General features: G+C 45.9%; 1 protein-coding gene across 8 annotated transcripts in view; it reads right to left on the bottom strand.

The window, feature by feature from the left end:
• VAV2 (vav guanine nucleotide exchange factor 2) overlaps nucleotides 1-12,500 on the bottom strand; it is a 277,949-nt gene that overhangs the window by 187,099 nt on the left and 78,350 nt on the right. The window lies entirely within an intron of this gene.

Raw genomic sequence — 12,500 nt, 5'->3', positions numbered from 1 at the left:
CGCTATCGGCCGAGAAAGGGTTAAAACCACCAGCAATGCGCCGAAATAGCGGCGTTTTGCCGGCGGTGTTGCAGCGCTGCCCCATTGATTTCAATGGGGAGCAGCGGTGGAGGAGCGGTAAACACACCGCTCCTTCACCGCTCCAAAGAAGCAGCTGGCAGGACTTTTCCCTGACGTCCTGCCAGCGCAGCACTGTAGTGTGAAAGCCCTCAAGCTTTCACACTACAGACAATGGTGCAGCTTTTTTAGGGCGGATTGCATGCGCTATTTCTAACGCTATAGCACCTGCAAAACGCCCTGGTGTGAAAGGGGTCTAAAGTAAATTTTTATCTCTCAAAATCTGAAGCTTTTTATTAAAAAATACCTAGCGATACAGCCATGAGGTTCCCTGTTCAGATACTTCCCGTTATAGGCGACAACCTTCTGTCCCTTCTCATCTGTGCAAAGAAATCCCTCACATTTCTCACCTGATATAGTGTATAGTTTGCAATTGATAGAAAAGATGAACCACCGCTCCAAAGTAATCCTCGAGGACTGAAGCTCCTGTCTCCTATTGATGAGCCCCAGGTGCCGACCATTACACACACCATGAGCAAACAAGCAGGACAAAACTCTGGATAGCCGCACGCTGTAAAAAGACTTGGAAAAAAAAAGACACTGGAAAAAGAATAACAGTGTACATGAAAATACTGACACGTTTCGCACCGTAATCAGTGCTTACTCAGTAAGCAATGATTACGGTGCGAAACGCGTCAGTATTTTCCTGTACCCCGTTATTCTTTTGCTGTGGATTTTTTGATCTTGTTTTGATGTGACCCACGTTGTTTCAATTAAAGATGGGATTTCGAGTCTCTTTTTCCCCAGTGTGCGGCTATCCAGAGTTTTGTCCTGCTTGTTTGCTCAAAGTGTATAGTTTGAAAGATAGGACGACCAAATTTATCAGCCATATTAATACAAGGTATCTGTTGATCTGAATACTCCAAATGACTGCTTTAACCCTTGTGCTGTCATATTACTCTGGATATTGCTGAACCTCCTGCATGTCCCAGCAATGAGAGCTGTTCATCAAGAGCGGAGTGTTGTTTTGTTCCCCCGCCAGGCTGGCGGTTACTTGTGCTGCAACCATAAAAGAATCTGACGGTGTAGAATCTGATTAATACAGACATCTCTACGGAAAGAGAAAAAAAAAGGCCATTTAAACTCTTCCTGCTAGGCAGACGACGATAATTTAGACTCGTGCCCGCTAGCTTTAGCTCTCACCGAAATGCAGCGGAGATGCAACACAGCTGCGTTGTAACTGTCATGGAACTACAAGCTGCACCGTGGCTGGAGATCTTGGGAGGTGCATTTCTGCCAGAGAACCTCTAAACTCCCATTTCCACAACTAGAGGCTTATGGTAAAAACAGGAAAAATACAAAAAAAAAAAAAAAAAAAAAAAAAAAGTTAACGGTTTCCACAAAGTATGCCTTTTTTTTTTATAGTATAACTAAAGCCAAAAAAAAAAAAAAAAAAATTTCAGTTTAGGAAAATCTGGAGAGGGATTAGAAAATCTGCCTGGTTTTAATGTGGTCTGTGCCCTTGTTATGGAGATGAAAAGATAAGTAGGGGATTTCAAACTAATAAACATACTGTATTTATCGGCGTATAACACTCACTTTTTCACCATGAAAATCGGGTGCAAATAGCATGTGCGTGTTATACGCCAATAGCTACCTTATTTAAAATGTAAGTTTTTTTCCTGAAACTTCCCTCTTAAAATGAATGTGCGTGTTATACGCCGATAAATATGGTATATACTCACCTAGGTGAATGCAGCATTGCTCTGACACCGCATCTGTCCCCAGCTGCCTCTACACAGAGAGCTGAGCGATCAAAGACTGCCGATTGCTCAGTTCTCGGTCTTCAGTGAGCAGAGAGTCGGTGACAGTCAGCATGGATCAGCCCAATTTTGACCATATATAGGGAAGGCTGGTTGTACACAAGCCGATTGACAGACTTGTGTACAACCAGCCTGTTGGAAAATATTCTCTCTGGCGGCGCTGATCATTGTGTTCTGGCAGCCAGGAAAGCTCCCCAATGTCAGAACACAATAAGCTCACATATACATTACAGTCTGACAGAAAATCTACACAATTTTCCTTCTATTTACCAAAAATAGGTATTAGGAGGCGTGACTTAAAGTGGTTGTAAACCCTCCCCCACAACTTTGTCCCATGTAAATCAGCATAAAAAACCCCAATGAACACGGCTTGTAGATATCTCCTTACTTGCTTAGTACTGTTGTAATCCTTTTTTTGTTCTTTGGAATGAAGTCACTGAGCATGCCCAGATCTCCCCTGATTTACGGCACACTCTCTATGTCTTATCTTTCTGTTATCAGGACTTCCTACGGCACAACACTGAACTCCCAGGAGACTTCAGAATCATTCAGAGCTTCTTCCTACACACCATGTGACATGACATACAATGTAAACCTGGCCATTACTGCAGTCTTATCAGCTGAAGCTGATAAGTCTGACAAAGGGAAACATTAGACATCGGCACAAGTAAATACTATGAAAGAAACAAGTCAGCTATGAACAGGGAAGCAGGGTTGCCATAGAAACGTTGGATTGAGAAGGAGGCTTGGTTAACAGTACAGGAAGCTCAATGTAAGGGCGGAAATACACTCCACTGTTGACTCAGAAACCAATAGTTAAGATGGCGCTGCCTAACCCCTGCAAACAAGTTTTTTTAAAGTTTATTTAAACAGTAAGTAATATGCGATTTGGGCTGGATTACAGTGGCTATAGTCTGATAATGACTTATTATAATGGACTAAATGAAAAGAAGGATCAGAGAGGGAGAGTTTACTTCCTCTTTAAATGATAACATGTTTGAATGCGATTGGGGGCTTTTAAACTACAGATTAAATAAATGTACCATTTTTATTGAGTGAGGTAATTTTAAAAATTGATGGCAGTAACACGTCCCAAAAATGTTGGCACGAGTCAACAAAACGCTGACAAAGTACCAACAGGGAAGAGCCGGAAGAACATTTTGCAAACAATTAGATTGATTGGCAACACGTCTGTAACATGATTTGGTATAAAAAAAAGCATCTTAAACAGAGTCGGAGTATCTAAGACTTAAAAGAAGTACAGCCAAACCTCGTTTGGCTGTACTTTTTCTATGGATCACAGATGTGCAGTTCGTTCTGCACGCCTGTGACTTGTTTTTGAGCAGAGAGCGGGCTGATGTCACAGAGTCGGTCCAGGCTCTACTGCATCACAAACACGGAGTCGGGTGTTGAAAGAACAGCAAGTAATGTAAAGTAAGCTAAACAATGCCAATTACCAGCTGTGGAAGTTTAAACTAAAAGTGCCATTTAGCATGGATGATTTTTGGCAAGGGCTGAATACAGACAGACCCACAAACTGAGAGACGGAGGACTGGGACAGGAAGGATAGACAGACAAAAGCAACTATAAGATTACTAGTGGAAGATGACTAGCTTATCCGCATAAGAACAGAGAAAATGGGCAAAGGTATGTGGACTTAATTACAGAAACTGCATGAGCATTCAAGTCTAAACAGCAAGTTATTTCTGCAAAGAAAAACTATATGCGACCACGTGAAAGCCATGCTAGAGATCATAGAGCAGCTATGCACCATCAGAGAGGACATCAAAGATAACCATATTGTTGCCCTGCTCATTTGCAGCCTTTCAGAAACACATACTGCTCTTATTAAAGCGGGAGTCCGCCGGGACTCCGCGTTTTTTTTTTTTTTTTTTTTAAAAGCCAGCAGCTACAAATACTGCAGCTGCTGACTTTTAAAATAGTGACACTTACCTGTCCAGCGCGCCCGCGATGTCGGCACCTGAAGCCGATCTCTAGGTCGCCTGTCGGGTCCTGCCGCCGCCATCTTGGGTATGGGAATCAGGAAATGGAGCCTTTCGGCTTCATTTCCCGGTTCCCTACTGCGCATGCGCGATTCGCGCTGCGCAATAAGGACGGTCCCCGCTGCCTCTGGGATCTGTGCTTTTCCCAGCAGGCAGCGGGGCACTTGCGGAAAGGGGCGGGCACTTGCGGAAAGGGGCGTAATCTATGCCCCTTTCCGCAGAGAGCTATCCCGGAAGTGGGTGCAGATACCTGTACTGTACATGTATCTGCACCCCCCTGAAAGGTGCCAATTGTGGCGCTGGAGGGGGGGAGGGTTCCGATGAGCGGAAGGTCCACTTTAGGGTGGACCTCCGCTTTAATGCTTTAGAAACCGGACCGAGCAGGAACTAATGCTGGAATATCTTAAAAGGGGAATTTACGAATATGACAGAAGGAAAGAAAATATGCATCATGATGACAAAGCTCTTAAAGCGGTAGTAAACTCAGATAACATTACACCAAATCAGCAATATGCAATTTCATGTTGCTGTTTAGTAGCCATGCGCCGCATACATTATGCAAATAGAATGTTCTTACTTGATAAAATTAACTTTATGATCACCTCTGCTTGTACTCCACTGCTGCCATTATAACTCCTGTCTTCCACGTCTCAGCAGTATTTTATTTCCGTCCTCACTCTTCTGTGGCCATAATCTCGCACTTGCGCATTCGCGCACGAGCCCAGCCTCGTTTTCGTTTCAGACAGACAGGCTCTGTCCTCGGCTCTGCGCTCCAACCCGTGACGTAGCGAGTCACATGGTGTTAATCAGCAGAGGAGCATTGCGGGATCTCGGGCCGACTTCAGCCAAAGGAAATGACGCAGCCCCGGCATGTACCCAGCAATTTTCCAGCATGCCGGAAACATAGGACTAATCGCGCATGCGCCGGTGACATCATTGAAAAGAAAACAAAGAATTACACAGAAACAAAACAGGTAGGAAGTCACACACACAGTGCAAACAAGACATTAGGTTACAATGATTCATTTTACAGAAACGTGATTTGATGGGTATACAACCGCTTTAAGATGTACAAATGCACAAAGCCCAACAAAGAAAGCAGAACCTGTTTTTCGGGCTGTAATCTGTGCTATGCATATGCTGTGTAAAGAGCAAATATGAGAAATAACCTGCTAATGAACAATTTTGTGAAAGAAAAAAATCTCGATTTTGCAAAGAATTGTGGGAAAAAAATGACAACTTCAAAAAACCCACCATGTATTACTAAATACATTGGAATGTCTACTTTCCAAAAAGGGGTCATTTGGGGGGTATTTGTACTTTCCGGGCTTGTTAGGGTCTCAAGAAATGAGATAGGCCGTCAGTACATCAGGCGTGATCACTTTTCAGAGATTGGCACCATAGCTTGTGGACTCTATAACTTTCACACAGACCAAATAATATACACTGATTTGGGTTATTTTTTACCAAAGATATGTAGCAGTATACATTTTGGACAAAATATATGAAGAAAAATTACTAATTTGCAAAATGTTATAACAGAAACTAAGAAAAAAGCATTTTTTTATTTATTTATTTTTTTTTTACAGAATTTTTTTTCTTTTATAGTGCAAAAAAAAAAAAAACCCCAGCGGTAATTAAATACCACCAAAAGAAAGCTATATTTGTGTGTAAAAAAAGGGGGACAAAAAAAAAAAAAAATCATATAGGTACAGTGTTGTATGACTGAGTAATTGTCATTCAAAATATGAGAGCAACGAAAGCTGAAAATTGGCCTGGTTAGGAAGGGGGTTTAAGTGCCCAGGGGGGGTAAGTGGTTAAGGCTTACTGCGAGACTGTTCCAGACTATTGTTTCTGAGTGGAGGAAGCTGCGTGTTTGGTTTTCTGTAGTCACAGATGGGTGCTTGGAGCTTGAAGGTGTCTTGGTTGGGAGGGCACCTTCAATCCTGTTCTGGATTTTATTAGATGCCTGAAGCCTGTGTGAGTGAAGGTGAAGGTGTGCAGGGTCGTTATATAATAAAGCCTGAAGATAGCTGAGTGGTCCCAGTTTGGGGACAGCTCACATATTGGAGACAGGAGGTCTTATCCAGGAGTCAGAAGAACCTCAGCCAGGAGGTTTCAACCAGGAGTTAGAGGTGAGCCAGCCAGGAGACAGGAGGCCTAATCTCAGGAGTCAGGTGGGCTCCTACTAGGCCAGGGATCTGCAATTAGCGGACCTCCAGCCGTTGCAAAACTACAAGTCCCATCATGCCTCTGCCTTTGGGTGTCACGCTTGTGGCTGTCAGAGTCTTGCTATGCCTCATGGGATTTGTAGTTCTGCAACAGCTGGAGGTCCGCTAATTGCATATCCTTATACTAGGGTGTCAGGAGAATCCCTATCCAGAGGCCAGAAGTGGGCCCTGCAACAGGGCACTGCAACTAGAGGCTAAGTGAACCAGGAGAGCTAGGCAACACGGTCAGAGGGACTGGTAAGAAGAGCAGGGGGTGCTGCTGACAAAAGATCCAGGTGGCTTGGCATTTTCAGTTGACTATTCATGTCGATGAGGAAAAAACACTGCGTGGGCAACTGGTGTTTATGTAAACTTCACGTTTTTTTTACAATGAGAATGGCTGCCATGCCCTAAATTACACTTGGGACTGGCGCAACACATTGGGAAAAAGCATCTCCCATAGGAGTATAACAAACCCAATACCATACCCTGTAAATAAAAGAGGTGTATACTTACCGATTCTGAAGCCGTCCTGGTCCGGTCCTATGATCAGCGGTGGCTTCAATGTAGAGAAGGGGCAGCCGACAACAGATGCTCCATAGTAAGCCTCAGGGTAATGTCATCTCCCCGCCATTTGCAGCCACTGTCGGCAATCTCGCCTCTACATAGAAGCCGCCGCTGGGGAACTCATGCGACCGGACCAGAGTAGCGTCAGAATAGGCAAGTATACATTTTTTTTCTTTACAAGGTTAGATAGAACAGGCTTAGAATGGGAATGGGAGTAGATTTAGCCTTAGTTAGGCCCCTTTCACACGGGGCGGATCAGTAATGATCCGCCCCGTGATGATCCACTCGCTCAGCGGGGATCGCTCCGTTGTCCCCGCTGAGCCGGCGGCGGACAGAGCGGTCCCGGCACACTGTGCAGGGACCGCCCTGTCAGCTCTCTGCTCTCCTCTATGGGGATTGGATGAGCACGGACCGTCTGTCCGTGTTCATCCGATCCGCTCTGCAGACGGATAGAAAAAATAGGATTTTCCTCCGTCTGCAGAATCGGACCATAGCGGGTGTCTGCGGATGTTCATCCACAGACACCCGCTATCCCATAGGGATGCATGTACGTCCATATTTCACCCGCAAACGGATGGATGAAATACGGACATAATGTCCGCATGTGTGAAAGGGGCCTTAGGATTTCTTCTGCCTTTTGCTGTTGCTGTGACTTCCAGTTGTGCGGAAACCACAAACTCCAGAAGGCTCCCCACATGTATGCATGGATTTGTAGTTCTACAGCAGGTGGGCAGCTCTCTGCTACAAGGTACAAGATTTCTTTTATTAAGTAAAAGCAAAAAAGTTTATGAAGTCGAATAAAGCTACCTCATGTGGAATGATCAGCATGGACGCAGAAGGCTCCCGTCACCAAACACCTACGCGGTGCCGCACATCATTAAGAGAGATGTGCGATACGCCAGCACAGGTTCTTGGTACGCGAGATAAAAATACATCTGGTGGGGAGGCAAAGAGCAGCAGTTGCAGGGAGAGATGATTTTTTCACCGGTCAGAAGCTGTAAAAATCACACATCTGCCTTGGTCTCCTGCTCAGCCGACCACAAAAAGTCTGGCGTAAGAGCAGACGGGACGGCAGGTGAGAAAACGCAGATTTGGCTTGGTGATGTAACCGGTGAGGAAGGGTCAGCGCTTCACCCGCTCCCCGCATGATGAATTCCCGGATGAGGAGGCTTGGAGGGGGGCACTCCGGCTGCACCTCTGGGCTTGGTATACAACTGGAATAATCCGCGCGACAAATCGGAAAATTCACCAGTGAGCTGACACCAATTATTACCGTCACTATAAATACGAATACCTGATCATTACAGCAGAAATTTAGGGATCAGGAAAAGTATATATAAAAAAACAGCAAAAGGTGGATTTCACAATATAAAAACGAAATACACCACAAACAAAAAAAGATACAAACAGAGCAATAAATTCACACAATGAACCGTGAAATACATTATCCAATAAAATCCTGCAAATAAAAACATTTAACAGTGAGAGGCCATGTCTGTAAATTCCATTCTTTTTATTGCCGTCTTTTATTGGAAAGTCGATCGGCTCTTTCTCCGAGCGCAATCAGCCTTAAACAAACTTTAATGGCTAATAAACTGACAACAAAAAAACAGCCATGCACTATTAAAAAAACAAAAAACAAACAAACACAGAACAAACATTTTTCACCACAAAAGATATCAAGCAAACATTTCCAGGATATAAAATGGGTGAATAGAATACAGGGCTGATGTCCATGGCAACCCACCACTTCTAATGCCACGTACACAAGACCGGTTTTTCCATCAGAATAAACTTTAACGTTTTTTTTTTCTGACGGAGTTGCGCTGAAACGGACTTGCCTACACATGATCACACCAAAGTCTGATCGTTTAGAATGCGGTGATGTACAACACGTACGACGGGACTAGAAAAAGGAAGTTCAATAGCCAGTAGTCAATAGCTGCCCTTGCATCGTTTTTGGTTGTCCCGATACCACTTTAAGACCGAGTACCGATCCTTCCCCCCAAGTACTCGCCAATACCGATTACCGATGCTTTATTTTATTGTGTGGCAGTGGTACTAATATGCAGCACTGATGATGCGTATTTTTTTTACAATGCTTGGGGGGTGAGGGGTATAGAATTGGACAGTGTGTTTATTTTCTTGTATTTTTATAAAATTTAACCTTTTCAATATTTATTCATAAAAAAAAAAAAAAAAAAAAAAAAAAAAATTTAATTAGCCCTGTTGGGGGGGGGGGGATTGGCTTTGGTGAGATATCATGGGTCTTAACAGACATCTCCTTTTTAATTCAATCTTATTTTTATGGATATAAAAATGTAAATAGAAAAATTATATAATAGACATATATGTCTTTCAGTAACACATAAACAGATTAAAATAAATATATATATATATATATATATATATATATATATATATATATATATATATATATATATATATATATATATATATATATATATATATATATATATATATATATATATATATATATATATATATATAAAAAAAACTTTGCTACAGTGGTGTCATACCGTCTCATGGTTTAGTTCGTTTTTGAGCTTCGGTTGATTTAGTGTGGTATATGAGCCTGTATACCTACAGCATCTAATCTGAATTATTGTGGGTATGTGAGCACCACTATGTACTCAGTGAGTGGTGCCCACTCATTACAGGTAGGCTAGGCCTTTTATTGCTATGCTGGACACGTTCTCTCTGAGGGGGAAGCTCTGTGTGCCACCATTCCAGTCTGATGAGACTAGAGATTGTGATCAGGTAACACTACAACATTTAATAGGGAAAGAAAAAGAAAGAAAGAAAATAGAGGGGTCAAGGCAGTAAGGAATTTTAGAAAGTAAGGCTGCTTTCACACTGGGGCGGTGCGGGTGTCGGCGGTAAAGCGCCGCTATTTTTAGCGGCGCTTTACCGTCGTTTTAGCAGCGGTCTGCGGGCGCTAGCGGGGTGGTTTTAACCCCCACTAGCGGCCGAAAAAGGGTTAAAACCGCCCGCAAAGCGCCGCTGCAGCAGCGCTTTGCCGGCGGTATTGCCGCGCTGTCCCATTGATTTCAATGGGTAGGAGCGGTTTAGGAGCGGTGAATACACCGCTCCTTCACCGCTCCAAAGATGCGGCTAGCAGGACTTTTTTCACTGTCCTGCCAGCGCACCGCCCCAGTGTGAAAGCCCTCCGGCTTTCACACTGGAGTGAAAGGGGCCGGTTTTTTTCAGGCGCTACAAAGGCGCTATTTTTAGCGCTGTAACGCCTGAATACCGCCCCAGTGTGAAAGCAGCCTAAGAGGGAAACATTCCACTCTGGTTACACAGGTGCGTTGGTGAAGTCCTCTGCGGCCCATGGAATAAATTCTGAGGAATATCGAAACAGACCCCGAGGTCCAGGTCTTGGAGAATTGTTCCTCTTTACCCGTTTCCTGCGACAACATTCGTTCCAAACTATTAATTCGGTCCACTTCAATTAGCCAATCCCCCAGGGAAGGCATGCTCGTCGACTTCCAATGTCTGAGCAACACCGTTCTAGCAGTCGCCAAAAAGTGACGCAGAACGTCTTTGACAGCTTAAACTACCTCAGGAGAGGGTGCGATTGAGGTCGCCATGAGTCCGCAGTACAAGTCGAGGATCTTTTGCCAGAACTTCCTCACAGGGGGGCATTCCCACCAAATGTAATGCAAGTTTCCCCTTGGATGACAAGCAAAGCCAGCAGGTATCCTGAAGCGCCGGGTTTATCCGGTGCAAAGTCGAGGGGCATCTGTAACAATTGGTCAACAACTTGAATCCTTTTCTTGAGCTTTGGAGGCTAAGGATATTTTGTGAGTCAGAATGAAGCACTTTTGCCAGTCTACAGGTGAAATGGAGTGACCCAAGTCTTCCTTCTAGGCCTGTGTGTATGGGAGGAGGTCAGGATTATAAGCCATATGTATGAGAGAGTAGAGTTGAGAGACTACATGTGTAGGGGGGGGGGGGGGGGTGGCCTGGAGCAGCATGCTCTCCAAGTCTGTCAAGTCAGTAAGTATATCAGGTAGGGATGGGAAGGTGCGAATGAAGGATATCAACTGTTGCCTCTGCAGCCAATGCGTCGAGGCATGGGAAGACGGGCCGGAGAGAAGGTCATGAATCAGAGAAGAGTCTGAACGTAGGACTTGGGCAAGTCGTCTGTGGTCCTCCTTACACAAAGGTCCAAATCTTGCTCCCTGTAGGGCCGGTGGAAAAGCCGGAGTCCCAAACAGTGGAGTCATGGGTCCTTTCAGAGGAGATAGGGTCTTGGAGGAATTCATTCGGGTCCAGGTGACATATCCTTTTTGAGACAGGGAAAGGGACCGAGGACAGAGATTCCCCAGTGCCTCTCTGCAGCCTCAGCTGCACTGAAGATGAATGGAAAGGCGAGACAGCGGCTCCTCTCTATTCATAAACCGAGTTGATCAGTGACATTTATGAATGAACAGAGTAGGTGATCACTGACTGTGCATTCAGAATAGGAAGTAATTTACTGGCTCCCTCTTCTACTCCTCATCCTGACAGATCAAGGACAGATGGGGCAGAGGAGCACGGAAGGGGGGCGGCAGAGGAGCACGGAAGGGGGGCGGCAGAGGAGCACGGAAGGGGGGCGGCAGAGGAGCACGGAAGGGGGGCGGCAGAGGAGCACGGAAGGGGGGCGGCAGAGGAGCACGGAAGGGGGGCGGCAGAGGAGCACGGAAGGGGGGCGGCAGAGGAGCACGGAAGGGGGGCGGCAGAGGAGCACGGAAGGGGGGCGGCAGAGGAGCACGGAAGGGGGGCGGCAGAGGAGCACGGAAGGGGGGCGGCAGAGGAGCACGGAAGGGGGGCGGCAGAGGAGCACGGAAGGGGGGCGGCAGAGGAGCACGGAAGGGGGGCGGCAGAGGAGCACGGAGGGGGGGCGGCAGAGGAGCACGGAGGGGGGGCGGCAGAGGAGCACGGAGGGGGGGCGGCAGAGGAGCACGGAGGGGGGGCGGCAGAGGAGCACGGAGGGGGGGCGGCAGAGGAGCACGGAGGGGGGGCGGCAGAGGAGCACGGAGGGGGGGGGGGCAGAGGAGCACGGAGGGGGGGGGGGGCAGAGGAGCACGGAGGGGGGGGGGCAGAGGAGCACGGAGGGGGGGGGGCAGAGGAGCACGGAGGGGGGGGGCAGAGGAGCACGGAGGGGGGGGGCAGAGGAGCACGGAGGGGGGGGGGCAGAGGAGCACGGAGGGGGGGGGGGCAGAGGAGCACGGAGGGGGGGGCAGAGGAGCACGGAGGGGGGGGGCAGAGGAGCACGGAGGACAGTCAGGGGTGATTGGTGCGGCACTGGGGAGGAGTTACAATCACCGATCTACCTGTATAGATTTCAATAAAGCAACTGAAAGTACTTCTATGTATTTAGAAGTTCCCATTAACAAAAAATGTAAAATATTTGTAAACGTGACTGGAGTTTACAGGTAAAAAGAAATACCAGCAAAGGTTGCAACTTTTCTGTAACTGAGTCTGTTGTACCTTGAAGTGGAAGTTCAGTCAAATTCTAAGGCTAAACCTACTCCCAACCCCCATTCTAAGCCTATTCTATCCAACCATTGTGACAGTACACTGAAAATGTAGGAGTAAATGACACAGGATTTGCATTAAAGGGGTTGTAAAGGTAAAAGTTTTCTATGGAAGCTGCAGCAATGAACATTCAGGACATAACTAAATAGAAAAAAAATGCACATGAAAGAACACAAAAAAAAAAATAGAGCAATATAAAAACAGCATAACATGACAGATAAACATTCATAAACCAAAAAGGAAAACAAAAATACATGAAATAAAAAAGTGACTTATACATTAAAGGGGCACTA

This window comes from Lithobates pipiens, unplaced genomic scaffold (genome assembly GCF_037356315.1).
Source record: "Lithobates pipiens isolate NorthernLeopardFrog02 unplaced genomic scaffold, aLitPip1_a1.2 Scaffold_14, whole genome shotgun sequence".
NCBI lineage: Eukaryota > Metazoa > Chordata > Amphibia > Anura > Ranidae > Lithobates > Lithobates pipiens.
This window is presented reverse-complemented; position numbering and strand designations above follow the sequence as displayed.